Source organism: Dermacentor silvarum, chromosome 4 (assembly GCF_013339745.2).
Source record: "Dermacentor silvarum isolate Dsil-2018 chromosome 4, BIME_Dsil_1.4, whole genome shotgun sequence".
NCBI classification, from domain to species: domain Eukaryota; kingdom Metazoa; phylum Arthropoda; class Arachnida; order Ixodida; family Ixodidae; genus Dermacentor; species Dermacentor silvarum.
In genome coordinates, this window is record NC_051157.2 from 189,210,672 (window position 1) to 189,225,284 (window position 14,613).

Below are 14,613 nucleotides of genomic sequence, written 5' to 3' on the forward strand. Positions count from 1 at the left end.
CACTACTATCCGAAGTGACGTCAAAATACCAAGAATGTGTTTCACTCTCACCACGTGTTCCCTGCGTCCCCTCGCTTTGCAGTGTCGAAGGTATGCACGGTCTATAATGCGCACAGCCGAGCCTGCGTTGCTAATCAGAACCGGATGGGTGCACAAAGAAGCGTGAATAATGCCCTGCCAAATTTGTTGCTCCCTGCGCGGACCTCGCCCGCTTCTAAAAAAACGTGGTGACTCTCGGTCTCTTGGAGGACGAAGGACCCGTACACATTCTGCTTCTGCCTGTGAGCTGTCGTAGCCCACATTTCGTGCACCATGTTTTGCTTGCGAAGCATGCATCAACTTGTCCAGCAACGTGTTCAGTACCAGCGGCTCGGTCTTCGCCACTACAAGCTTGGTTCCACACTGCTATTGGGTGAAACATGAACAACTAGCCAAACGTTGGAAAACTGCATTTATTGTGAAATAAACTCAATTATCGCAAGGTAAGTACAATTGTATTCTTTTTATTCTCAAGTATAGTGTTTCAACTAAGTGCATTTCCTAATACGTGTATTTTCTTTTTTTACAGAGATAATGTACGGCCACTTTTTACTATGTACGTAGACGTTGCTGCACCGCTTCAGCGTCAGCTTAAATGCACTGTCTGTTTGAAAACACGTAGCAGGGCACATTTCGGCTGGTACACTCAAGAAGACCAAAGTTGAATTGTCGTAATTCCTCACTCAGGAAGTACATTCTGCGAGCTGACTGGTGTTGAGAACTTCCAGCAAAAGTATAACCTGTTGTATTGCAGCTTGCTTAGGTGTTTATCATGAAACAATGCACCCTTTCTTTGCTACCTCTGTTCTAAAAGCTTACGCATTGCCAAAGGCTAAGTACAGCTACCCACAAACACTTACGAGAAGTCTTGTGATGAAGGCATAATTCATCATAATTGGCTAGTTAGAAGAAATGTCGCATATTTTGATGCAGCGGCATTTCGTACCTAATTTTTGCGTATTTCTGCTTCTTTTTTCAGCTTCTACAACTTGTTTGGATGGAGAAATCATATCTGTGGGAGGTTGCCTTCAATATAATGAACGCCATCATGGGCCATGCAGAGTGGGAACAGGTGATACGCATTTAATTTCTCAGTTTTGTGCCTTTTTCTTATATATGCACTGCTGACAGTGTTTGGATAATAAAGGTATATGTGTTGTATGCAGATGGTGCCTGAGAGACGCAGAAATCGACATCAATCAAGCGCAAGACTTCATAAGAATGTAACTGCCAGGCGCCGTCGACTATGCTAATAGCAGAAGGCGGCACTACGCCGAAGCGGCTCAACCCCCCGTAGCGTCATAAACAAAGTTTTCGTAGGTGGCCCACAGGATTGGGGATACGAGCGACAATCTGTATCAACCTATTTTAAGACCAATAAAGAAATTGTGTATATTATTTGGTGATTTTATAGTAGATCATGGCATGTTGCATCGAGCTACCATGCAATATTTGCGTAATTTAAAATCGTAATAAATAACGGCATCGCCCACATACATCACAATCTGCCAATATGGCCATGCCAGTGGGTAATGCGGGACAATAAATTGACTAAAAGCGGCAGAGCCGGCTATTGACCAATACCGGCGCTGCCAGTAGGCAAGGTGGGACACTAGAATGGCAATGAACGGCAGAGCCGGCTATCTGCCTGTATTGGCGCTGCCACACAATGGCCGAAATAGGCCCTTTAGTGGCATGGCCGCGCTGGGCCATTCTTGACGCGGGTAGCGCTGCCGGTTTCGGGCCTATATTTGTGCCGGTGTTTGCCGTGATATTGCCGTGCTGGGGCCAGCCTGGTTGTGCTGCCTGGGGTAGACTCCGGGAAAATAATCTTGGCACCTTCGTAGCTCGCCCTTCCAAGAACTCGATCAAGGTGTTGAGCTCTCAGTCGGCTTGCTGTTGCCGAGAGATGGCGGCCGCATCAACAATCCCTAAAAAGCCTGCGCATTCATCCGCATCTGCGCTCGGTGATTCAATAGGTGATCTCGAGAGGCAGTCGGCATCGAGGTGCTGTCTTCCCGATTTGTACACCACTGTCATATCGTACTCTTGAAGGCGTAAGCTCCAGCGTGCCAAACGTCCGTACGGGTCTTTCATATTGGTCAGCCAGCAAAGCGAATGATGGTCGCTTACTACTTGAAAGGCGCGGCCGTATAAATACGGGCGAAACTTCGTGACTGCCCATACGACGGCCAGACATTCCTTCTCCGTGGTTGAGTAATTGGACTCGGCACGTGACAATGTTCGACTTGCATAAGCAACTACTCTCTCGGCACCGTCTTGCCACTGAACAAGGACAGCTCCAAGGCCCACGTTGCTGGCATCGGTGTGGATCGCCGTTGACGCATCCTCGTCAAAGTGAGCGAGTACTGGCGGAGTTTGTAGACGCTGCCGTAACTCGTTGAACGCCGCTTCTTGCTCCTCTCTCCATACAAACGCAACGTCGTCTCTTGTGAGGCGGGTGAGTGGAGAGGCGAGATGCTGCAAAATTGGCAATAAATCGTCGGTAATAAGCGCAGAGACCCATGAAGCGCCTGACCGCCTTCTTATCCGTAGGCCGAGGGAACTTTGCGACTGCTGCAGTTTTATCGGGGTCAGGCTTAACTCCTTCTTGACTAACTACATGACCCAGAAACTGAAGCTGTTCAAACCCGACGTGACATTTTTCAGGTTTCAATGTGAGTCCCGCGGACCGTATGGCTTCAAGAACTGACAGCAGCCGCTTTAGATGTTCTTCGAAAGTGGCGGAAAAAACAATCACATCGTCGAGGTACACCAGGCATTTCTTCCACTTCAGACTGGATAAGACAGTATCCATGAGCCTTTGAAACGTGGCTGGGGCCGAGCATAAGCCGAAAGGCAGAACCTTGAATTCATAAAGCCCATCAGGCGTCACGAATGCCGTCTTCTCTCGATCACGCTCATCTACCTCTATTTGCCAGTATCCACTTTTAAGGTCCATAGAGGAGAAGTAGCGCGCATGCCGTAGCCTGTCTAAAGAGTCGTCAATCCGCGGCAGCGGATACACATCTTTCTTTGTAACATGATTCAGCTTGCGATAATCAATGCAGAACCGCAAGCTACCATCTTTCTTTTTGACAAGCACCACAGGTGATGCCCATGGGCTGTTCGACGGCTGGATGACATCATCCTGTAGCATCTTTTCAACCTGCTGCTGTATCGCCTCGCGTTCTTTCTGAGCTACACGATACGGGTTCTGTCGGATGGGTCTTGCTGTCTCCTCCGTGATGATGCGATGCTTTGTCAGCGGCGTTTGACCAACTCGCGACGTAGACGAGAAGCAGTCCTTAAACTGTTCAAGCAGTTCCATAAGCCGGTGTCGATCTGCAGGTGTTAAGCTCGGTCCAATATCGACGGCGGGTGTGCATGGCGTTGTCGGAGCCTTGGCTTCTCCTTGCATAGCAAAACAGTCTTCAGTGTGGTCGATATCATCGAGATACGCGACAGCGGTGCCTTTACTGATATACCGGCGTTCGTTTGTGAAATTTGTCAATAGAACATCTGTACGCCTGTCGACTAAGGAGACGATGCCACGGGCGATGGCGACTCCTTGGCGGAAGAGAAGGGCGGTTGCATGTTCCGCCACCGCTTCTTCGGTGAGCTGTGTGCCACAACTGACGGAAACAAGGCTGCAAGACAGTGGCGGTATGCAGACGTCCTCGTCGATAACACGTAAGGTGCGGCGCTGTCGCTCTGTTCCATTGGCCGTGTCGTTAGCAGGAGAAAACGTTACTACGCCGTCGCGTATGTTGACAACGGCACCATACTCCCTTAAGAAGTCCATGCCTAAAATGAGTGATTTGCAGCACTCCGGTAGAATCACAAATGTCGCGACAAAAGCTGCGTTCCTGATCGTGGGCCTTGCAGTAAATTTGCCTGTAGGAGTCATAATCTGGCCGCCAGCATTGCGAATATAAGGGCCCGTCCATTTTGTCCTGACTTTCTTGAGTTTTTCTGCCAGCGGCTCGCTCATAATTGAAAAGTCCGCGCCAGTGTCTACTAAGGCCGTCACTTCGTGCCCGTCAATCGTAACAGCGAGGTCGGCAGTCACAGTTTTGTCGGCATTATTTACGTTTTGATCGGCGTCTTCCTTTCTCGGCAACAAGGGGGGATTTTCGGCAATTTGAGGACTTGCAACCTTCCTCCTTGAGGTCACTGCTTGCAGTTTCCCTGCCGTGGGCTGGGAGAACGACCTCTGACGACGTCAGCAAAAGTGCGGCTGTTCGGCGAGGCGAAACGTGCTGGAGACGGTGAGCGTGACCGGAGATTCGAAGAGCTCACTTGCCAGCCAGTGCGGCTGTCGTCGAAGGGGACACGGTTTTCGTCAGCCAGGCGACGCGTAGTGGCATATGGGCCGCCCTGGTAGCCAGCTGGGCGATGAGGGCAGAAACGATAGATGTGTCGTGGTTCGCCACAATTGTAGCACAATGGCCGCCGATCTTCAGTGCGCCATATATCGGTCATACGAAGCTGGGGCCGTCTGACAGGTTCCCGTTGGGCCCAGGCTGCGACAGGAGGCCGTTGACGGTATTGTGGCACCGGCAGGGAAGACAAGGGACGGTAAACAGCGTCTGTATGGCTGTATGTGTTCGGCTGGTACGGCGGCTCAGACGGCGACGGACGGCGGGCCGCGTCTGCGTAGCTGTATGGATTCGGCTGGTATGACAGCTCGGTTCGAGGCTCGGAAGGGGCAAGCACCTGTCGGAGTTCCTGTCGTACCACTTCAGCGACGGAGGCAACCGGGAACTCGTGCGGCGGTGCGAGCCTAGCGTTCTCCTTCGCAATTTCCTCGCGCACAATCTGGCGTATCAACTGGCGCAAGCAGGATTCATGGTCCGTAACCAGTGCTGCGGCTCCTGTCGGTGCCCCGGCAATCAGACGATCGTACTGTTGGTACCGCTGCTGCAGCGCCCGCTCGATTGCTGTGGCCTCTTTATTGAGCTCGTCCACTGTTGTCGGTGGATTGCGCACAAGGCCAGCGAACAGCTGCTCCTTGACACCACGCATGAGATGGATGAGCTTTTTAGCCTCCGGCATGTTGGGATCTGCGCGGCGAAACAAACGCGCCATGTCTTCGGCAAACATGGCGACACCTTCATTTGGCTTTTGGATGCGCGTATCGAGAAGGCGCAGTGCGTTTTCACGTCGATTTGTGTCCCCGAATGTGTCGAGAAACCGACGCGAAAAGTCCTCCCACGTTGTCAGACTTCCCTCGCGGTTTTCAAAGCACGTCTTTGCACTTTTTTCGAGTGCGAAATAGACGTTGAAAAGCTTCTGGTCGGGGCGCCAGTGATTCGATCTCGCTACCCGTTCATATTTCTCCAGCCAGTCCAACGCATCTTCATGCGCGTCACCGTGAAATGGTTCAGGAATCCGAAGGTTTTGAACTGTTACCTGAGTTGGGCTGCTTGGAAGTGCCATTGCTGGAGCTGGGATGGCGGCCGTTGATGAAGACGATGTTTGCAAGACGCCAAATTCGGGGCTCAAACCTTGCAGGCGGCGGCTCGTGCGGTCAACAGGCGTCTCTACGCGTGGGTGTCTTGTGAGGCTAGATGCAGGGCTGCTCGTAGGAGTGCCGATCATGAGGCGACAGTACCCAGCACCTCCACCAGTGTCGCGATGCACAAAGCTCAGGAGCTTTATTATAGAAGCACCGCGCCGTACTCGGGAGAAGGAACCCGGGAGGCGTCAACAACAAGAATCTCTTCTTCTTCTCTAGATGCCTTCCGGAATCTCGAGCAGCCCGGTCGTCGTCTTTGTCGGCGCCAGGGTGCACTTGTGCACGAATACCGACGCGGCAATATTGCTACACGCGTGTGGTATTTGGTTGTTTGAACGAGGCGCGCGGGCGCCTAGACGAAGAAGACGAACTGCTCTGGGCTCTCGAGCTATCGGCTGATCTGGCCAGCGCTGCAGCTATCATTTGTAAATATACTTGAAAATAGTCTCCTGTACTTAATCCTTCGTTCGCGTAACATTTTGGTGGAGCGTGCCGTTTCCCGTCCTCGCCACGGAGCTCCGCAGCGGCCGCACCGTCCAGCTTTCCGCCATGGCTCCCGGTGACACCGCGTCTGCTGCTGCTACTGCAACTCCAACTACAACGTACGTCACGGTAGCCACTCCCCGCGATCTTGGCATATTCTCCGGCCAAGATAATGTCGACGTTGATGACTGGCTACGCATGTATGAGCTTGTTAGCCGCAACAACCACTGGGACCCTACCATAATGCTAGCTAATGTCCTCTTCTACTTGGGCGGAACGCCTCGTGTCTGGTTCCGGACACACGAGGAGATCTCTAGCTGGGACGCTTTCAAGGAGAAGCTCCGCGACCTCTTTGGAAATCCGACCGGTCGGCAGCAGGCTGCAAGGAAAGAGCTTGCTACTCGAGTGCAGTCTTCCACTTAATCGTATGTCTCGTACATACAAGACGTCCTAGCTCTTTGCCGGAAAGTCGACGAGAACATGGTCGAAGTTGACAAGGTTGGCCACGTTCTCAAGGGGATCGCGGACGATGCGTTCAACTTGTTGATCTTCAACAATGTGTCTACCATCGACGTCATTGTCAAGGAATGCCGCCGCTTTGAGCTCGCCAAAAGCCGCCGCGTCATTCCACAATTCTCCCGGCTCCCTAACACAGCTGCGACGTCGTCCTGCGTCGCCCTTACCGCTTCGCCCCCCTCCAATGAGACCGTCCACGCGTATTGTTCGCCGTGAGATCGAGGCTGCCAGTCCTGCCACGTTCCATCCGCGCCCACTTGACCCCATCATTGACCAACCAGCCCCAGCGATCTCCCTCATTCAGGAGGTTGTGCGGCAAGAGTTTGCCAACCTCGGTTTTCCTGCTGCCTGCTCCATCTCCCGACCTGACGCCCGACTGGTGCCGACAGCTGCGCCTCGCAGCGATCTGTATTCCGGATACCGCAACCCTACTGAATGGAGAACTCCGGACGACAAGCCCATTTGCTTTCGTTGCCGCCGCATTGGCCACGTCGCTCGCCACTGCCGTACCTCCTGGTCATCGCCATATTCGAGCTACTTTTCGCCGTCTCCTCGCCCATATGCCGACCCTCGCCGCTACTCGCCTCGCCGTATCAGTCGTCCCACTCGCTCGCCGTCACCTCAGCGCCGTCGGTCCCCGTCGCCCCAGCCACGCCGCTATTCGTCGCCGACCCATTATGGACCCTCCCGGACGGAAAACTAGGCCATGCAGCTCTTGGAGGTAGTGCTGCATCACGTTCGTCCTGTCCAAATCCTCCGTTGACGCTCCTCACGAACACGAACCTAATTGAAGTAGATGTAGATGGTGTCCCGTTGACGGCATTGATTGATACTGGAGCCCAAGTGTCTATAATGAGCGCTAACCTATGTCGTCGCCTCAAAAAAGTCTTACGCCTGCCGTCACTCGAGCCGTACGCGTCGCCAATGGCGCCACTGTTGCCGTCTGTGGTATGTGCACTGCTCGCGTAGGAATTGCTGGCCGCCAAGTTCCCGTCCTGTTCTCCGTGCTTACCAGTTGCCCTCATGACCTAATCTTCGGGCTCGACTTTCTGACGACGCATTCTGCCCTCATCGACTGTTCCACCGGTACGCTGTGCCTCGAGCTTCCTCTTGTTTCTGACGTTCGCCCCGAACAACCGCACACCCTATGCACTACAGCGTTTGTTCGGTTACCTCCAAAAGCCCTAACCTTCGTCGAATTGGCCTCGACGGCAACCGTGCCTGATGGCGACTATGTCGTCGCCCCTATTCGTGATGTCCTCCTGGCGCGCGACATCTCTGTGCCACACTCCGTCGTTACCCTTGCCGCTAATCTGATGTGTCTCCCCGTTGTCAATTTTGGCTTGACGAAGCAAGTGTTACCTGAAGGCATAGCGGTGGCCACGCTCCGGTCAGTGACAGACGACCACGTCACTGCTTTTGCAGCCGACGCGTCTGCAGATCCTCCTGATTACCCGCCGGATGCCTTGAACCTCGACGGCCCATTACGTCCCATGGTCGCTCCGGACCTCGCCCCTGGCTAAGCAGCCGCCCTGTATCGCCTTTTGCTCTCCTATCGCGACATATTTGACACTGACAATCGCCCACTTGGTCAGACGTCCCTTGTTAAGCATCGGATAAACACTGGTGATGCTGTTCCCATTCATCGCCGACCGTATCGCGTGTCCACGGCAGAGCGGCAAGTTATTCAGCAGGAAGTCAACAAGATGCTCGCCAAAGGCATTGTTGAGCCCTCGTCGAGCCCTTGGGCGTCGCCGGTGGTGCTCGTCAAAAAGAAATGATGGCACGTGGCGTTTCTGTGTTGATTACCGCCACCTAAACCGAATCACTAAAAAGGACGTTTACCCGTTACCACGAATTGACGACGCTCTTGATTGTCTTCACGGTGCCAAATACTTTTCGTCCATTGACCTTCGATCTGGTTATTGGCAGATTTCCGTCGATGAGCAAGACCAAGAAAAGACCGCTTTCGTCACTCCAGATGGCCTCTACCAATTTAAGGTTATGCCGTTTGGTTTATGCAATGCCCCCGCCACGTTCGAACGGATGATGGACTCTCTGCTTCAAGGTTTCAAATGGTCAACTTGCCTTTGTTACCTCGACGACGTCCTTGTGTTTTCTCCTACGTTTGAGACGCACCTTGAGCGCGTCGCAGCTATACTTGACGTCTTCCGCAAGGCTGGGCTCCAATTAAACTCATCGAAGTGCCACTTCGGGCGCCGACAGATTACAGTGCTCGGCCATCTCGTCGATGCTTCCGGAGTACAACCCGACCCGGAGAAGGTTCGAGCAGTAACAGCTTTTCCTGTACCTCAGTCTGTCAAAGACGTCCGGAGTTTTGTGGGGCTCTGCTCTTATTTCAGACGGTTTGTGAAAGATTTCGCAGCAATCGCTCGACCACTCACTGAACTTCTGAAGAAAGACGTGCCTTTTACGTTAGGTTCCCCTCAGGCTGCCGCATTTTCACGCCTTATCACGATTCTGACCAATCCACCGATCTCGGCCCACTTTGACCCGTCCGCACCTACAGAGGTCCGAACCGATGCCAGTGGTTATGGGATCGGCGCAGTCTTAGCGCAACGACAACACGGACACGACCGCGTTATCGCCTACGCTAGCCGGCTCCTGACAACTGCAGAGCGCAACTATTCGATCACCGAGCGCGAATGTCTTGCTCTCGTCTGGGCTGTTTCAAAGTTCCGCCCATATTTATATGGCAAGCCCTTCTCAGTCATCACAGACCATCATGCGCTGTGTTGGCTTTCGTCGCTCAAGGATCCTCCTGGCCGGCTCGGTCGTTGGGCTCTCCGACTACAAGAATATCCCTACACAGTGACGTACAAGTCGGGACGCCAACACCAGGACGCAGATTGCCTCTCTCGCTACCCAGTCCAAGACCCGACCTCTACGTCTGATACTGACACCGCCGCCTGCGTTCTCTCTGTTTTTCCACTGGTCCATGTCGCCGACGAGCAGCGCCGTGACCCGTCCTTGCGTGTCATCATTGACCGCCTGGAATCGTCACTTGCCGACAGCTCCCTTCGCTTATTCACACTTCAAGATGGCGTACTCTACCGCCACAATGTTCACAGCCGACGGCCCAGCATTACTCCTTGTGATCCCTAAGCACCTTCGCTCGGCTGTTCTCCACGAGCTTCACGACCTCCCCACTGCCGGTCACCTCGGTGTGTCACGTACCTACGACCGGATTCGCCGGCGCTTCTTTTGGCCAGGGCTTGCTCGCTCCGTTCGAAGATACGTAGCTGCGTGTGAGAAATGCCAGCGACGCAAGACACCGTCGACGCTCCCTGCTGGGTACCTTCAACCAATTGACATTCCCGCGGAACCATTCTTTCGGGTTGGTTTGGATTGACTTGGTCCTTTTCCTCTTTCTACCTCTGGGAACAGGTGGATCGCTGTGGCCACAGATGACGCCACGCGCTACGCCATCACCCGAGCGCTCTCTACAAGCTGCGCCACAGATGTGGCCGATTTTCTTCTACGCGACGTGATTTTATTACATGGAGCTCCGTGACAACTTCTCACAGACCGTGGCCGGACATTCCTGTCGAAAGTTATCGCGGACATCCTGCAGTCCTGTGCCACGAGGCACAAGCTATCCACGTCATACCATCCGCAAACGAATGGCCTCACGGAGCGTCTTAATCGCACTCTCACAGACATGCTCGCGAAGTATGTGTCTTCCGACCACACTGACTGGGACCTCGCTCTACCGTTTGTCACCTTTGCGTATAATTCCTCGCGCCACGACACAGCCGGTTGTTCGTTATTTTTCCTTCTGTTCGGCCGAGAACCAGCACTGCCCCTCGACACAAGCCTACCTGTTCACGCAGCACCCACCAGTGAATATGCACTTGACGCCGTCACCCGCACTGCCCACGCAAGGGAAATTGCCCGTGGCCGCCTTCTGCACTCCCAAGAGAGTCAACGGCGTTTGTACGACCAGCGACACCGCGACCTGCACTTCCCACCTGGTTCTTTGGTGCTCCTATGGTCTCCGTCGCGTCAGGTCGGCCTGTCAGAAAAACTGCTGTCTCGTTACACAGGCCCCTACCGAGTGATTCGTGCCGTGATTCCCGTCACCTACGAGATCGCCCCTGACGCCCCATCTGCTTCCCAGTCCAGTGATATCGTGCACGTTACACGACTGAAGCAGTATCACCCTCCCAGTGATGACCTTTAGACGCTCCGGGACGTCGCTTCTGCCGCCGGGGGATTATGCTACACGCGTGTGGTATTTGGTTGTTTGAACGAGGCGCGCGGGCGCCTAGACGAAGAAGACGAACTGCTCTGGGCTCTCGAGCTATCGGCTGATATGGCCAGCGCTGCAGCTATCATTTGTAAATATACTTGTAAATAGTCTCTTGTACTTAATCCTTCGTTCGCGTAACAATATTATGCACTGCTGAAAGTGTTGGGATAATAAAGGTATATGTATTGTATGCAGATGGTGCCTGAGAGACGCAGACATCGACATCAATCAAGCGCAAGGCTTCATAAGAATGTGGCTGCCAGGCGCCGTCGACTATGCTAATAGCAGAAGGCGGCATTACGCCGAAGCGGCTCAACCCCCCGTAGCGTCATAAACAAAGCTTTCGCAGGTGGTCCACAGGATTGGGGATACGAGCGACAATCTGTATCAACCTATTTTAAGACCAATAAAGAAATTGTGTTTATTCTTTGGTGATTTTATAGTAGATCAAGGCATGTTGCATCGAGCTACCGTGCAATATTTGCGTAATTTAAAATCGTAGGAAATAATGGCATCGCCAACATAAATCACAATCTGCCAATATGACCATGCCAGTGGGTAATGCGGGACAATAAATTGACTAAAAGTGGCAGAGCCCGCTATTGACCAATACCGGCGCTGCCAGTAGGCAAGGTGGGACACTAGAATGGCAATGAACGGCAGAGCCGGCTATCTGCCTGTATTGGTGCTGCCACACAATGGCCGAAATAGGCCCTTTAGTGGCATGGCCGCGCTGGGCCATTCCTGACGCGGGTAGCGCTGCCGGTTCCGGGCCTGTATTTGTGCCGGTGTTTGCCGTGATATTGCCGTGCCGGGGCCAGCCTGGTTGTGCTGCCTGGGCTCGACGACCGCACACAACCACTGCCAAAACACTGGCGTGAGCAAGCAGAGCAGCAGCAGCGAGCGAATGTTTGTGCGGTCTATCGCTTCAACGGAAATTGAGCGGCGAACGGCACAGCGCATACGAAGCTATGAGCCGTCTGCAAATCGCTTTCAAGATACGATGCGGGCGACCGCCATAGCCGGGCAAAGTACGCAGTAGCGGGCAGAGTAGAAGGCGCCCCCCCCCCTTCCCTCCCGCGCTGCCTTCCTGCTTTCCTCCTGTCGCGTGCGAGAATGGGTCACCGGTTCCCCTTGCGCCGTTGGTGCCGCAGCACAACGTCGCCCGTCTCCCTCCTGTCCCTCCACGGCCTTTCGTGCGACGGTGCGTTTGCTCTCCGCCCTGCGTTCGTTCTCCGTGAAAGCGCTCTCGCACATAGAGCATACGGCGCGCGGCGACGATTTTATCGCTCTTGGACTTTATTGACTCTTTTCGCGGGGATACCGTGGGCTCTGCCATGTTTGATCACGTGGTGACGCGTCCATTGCTTGCCTCAACTTCCTCCGTTGCCTCCGCGTTTACAATGAATGTGTATGACGCAGGTGCGGCTGACCAGACCTGTGTTTCGGGACATGTCGTAGACGGTGAGTGGGTGGACGGCACGAAGCTTTGGCCGCAGATGTACAGGGAGGAGGAGGGAAAATAAAACCAGAAGGCAGGGAGGTTAACGAGAATAACGTGTGGTTGGCTACCCTATACTCCGGCGGAATGGGAAAGGGGAACACAAAGATGACAGAGAGAGAACGTGCAAAAGCGCTTTCGGAGCTGATTAAGCTATGTCCAAACGGCGCGAGCAGCGTATATTGTGCTTGCTCTAAAAGCGTGGCTAAATATGTAGTCGAAGCTATCCAAACTTTCCCCTCATGAATTGAATCAGTATTATGGTGTTTTGTTCTTCGTTCTTTATTTGACAAATATTTTGAAGCAGCGGCTTGTCACGTTTCTGACTCAGTAAGGCTCCTCGGTGCGGTCATTATCTGATCCTTTTCTGCCCAATCGCTTGTGCATGGGCTCAGTTCCATTAGATTTGTTCTTGCTGCACACAAGGCTTGAAACGTAGCTGTTCTGCACAATGTAACACCTTGTAGCAAATGCGTATTATCGCTATTAACTCGCTTCCTCTTGCGGACCGACAAGAAACATTCAGCTTCGACCATTCGTGCACTATCGGTGTAGTACCATCACTTATTGTGCGTATACATAGTGCGCATATATTCAAGTGTTCGCCCATTCACTTATTCTTGACACGTTGGTGAAAGAGTGGGTGTAAGTTTCCGTGCTGGTTGGGGTAGATGTGTGTAAATACTGTGCGCGCAACCTACTATGACAGGAAGCGGCGCTACTCCCGTTATCATTGTTTAACGAGCGGTACTCGCTCTCGCTGACTTACCGGGGCTGAAGCGCCTTCTTTGAAGGTTAGCAACACAACGTTGGAGGATGAACAAATTTGTGTATCCTCGACGAAAGCCGTACATCTCAAAGGACCGGAAGCATGTACGGACAGTTGCAGCAGTGGTCCGCGAACTTGGCCGCACATTTTCATTACATTTCTTAATATGCCAGTCACTATTTCTGCAGCCGACTACTGCACACGTCTTCAATCTACATGATTCAAACCAGCATGAATGGAGTACAGTGCGTTAGCGAAAACTCATTTGCATTTCTGGCAGCTGATCGCAGAGAAGAAAGGTAGAAGCGGTAATGGTTTCGTATTCGTGCGCGGTCGCTGAGGGGACGTATGGCGCGCTGCCGTAAGCGCCATCTCGTTTCGCTAGAACAAACTGCTCCGCGAAAATAGCCAATACGGAACCTCACTCGCGCGCTTTCAATCGCACATACAGCATACGGCGCGCGGCGACGATTTATCGCCCTTGGACTTTATTGCCCTTGGACTTTATCGCCCTTGGACTTTGTCGCTCTTGGACTTTATCGCCCTTGGACTTTATACGGAAACTCACGGCGGCGACGACGATGGCGATGCCAACGGCAGAAATCCGCTTGAAGTGTCTATATAATTGCTGTTGCAATAAAAATACTAATAGCGCCGGAATTCAGGATTTGAGGCAACAGACACAACATGCACCAATAAAATAATTCTTAGTCTAGTGTTGCCTTTATTAGTATGCAAAAACACCTGCATGCTGACCTCTAACACTCTCATGCATGGGCTCCATGGTGACTACGTGCAGCCACTGTTAAGCTCACTGTTAGCCACTGTACAGCTAACTATAATAGGTGAAGATGCCCCGACGGATTTGCGTGTGACATTGGAAGGTAACATAACAAGGTAAAATATAGCCTGAGCACGCAGCTGGGTCATGTTTTCAGGTGACCAACATATATGAATATTTAGAAGGGAATGAACAGTACTACTGCCAGAACGAAGTGAAGGTGACGGGCACAGCAACATATTCCCTTTATCCTGTCTGTAGCACCATTCAGTTCCCTCCTAAACGTGCGCCAACCAGCCAAGTTTAGAACGCTCCCCCAGTTCATCTGAATACCTCAATTTGTCGAGAAGATTAAGTGATGACACACAAGCATATGTGGGGGCTATTCTGCGAGTTTTGTATGTTTTGAACCTGTGTCATGAGGACTCTTCATTGCTCAAAACTTGATATACAACTGCACAAAGCAGCATCAATAGCTACGTTGCTTCCCCATCTTGTGTCGAAGGTCTGTGCGTGTTTCCTAAGATAGTCCTTGAGTCATTGTCCAGTTTGTCATACATAATTACTGCTGCAGGGCAGTAGGATGTTGTAAACAGCACCAACTGCAATTCCTATGATTTCCAGCACATACTTCATGCAAACATTCTTGATGCAAACTTAAAGTCTTGGCCTGGTCCGGTTGACAGTTTCGTACGTGCCCAGTTTGTTTGGCCTTGAAAATAAAAAGGTA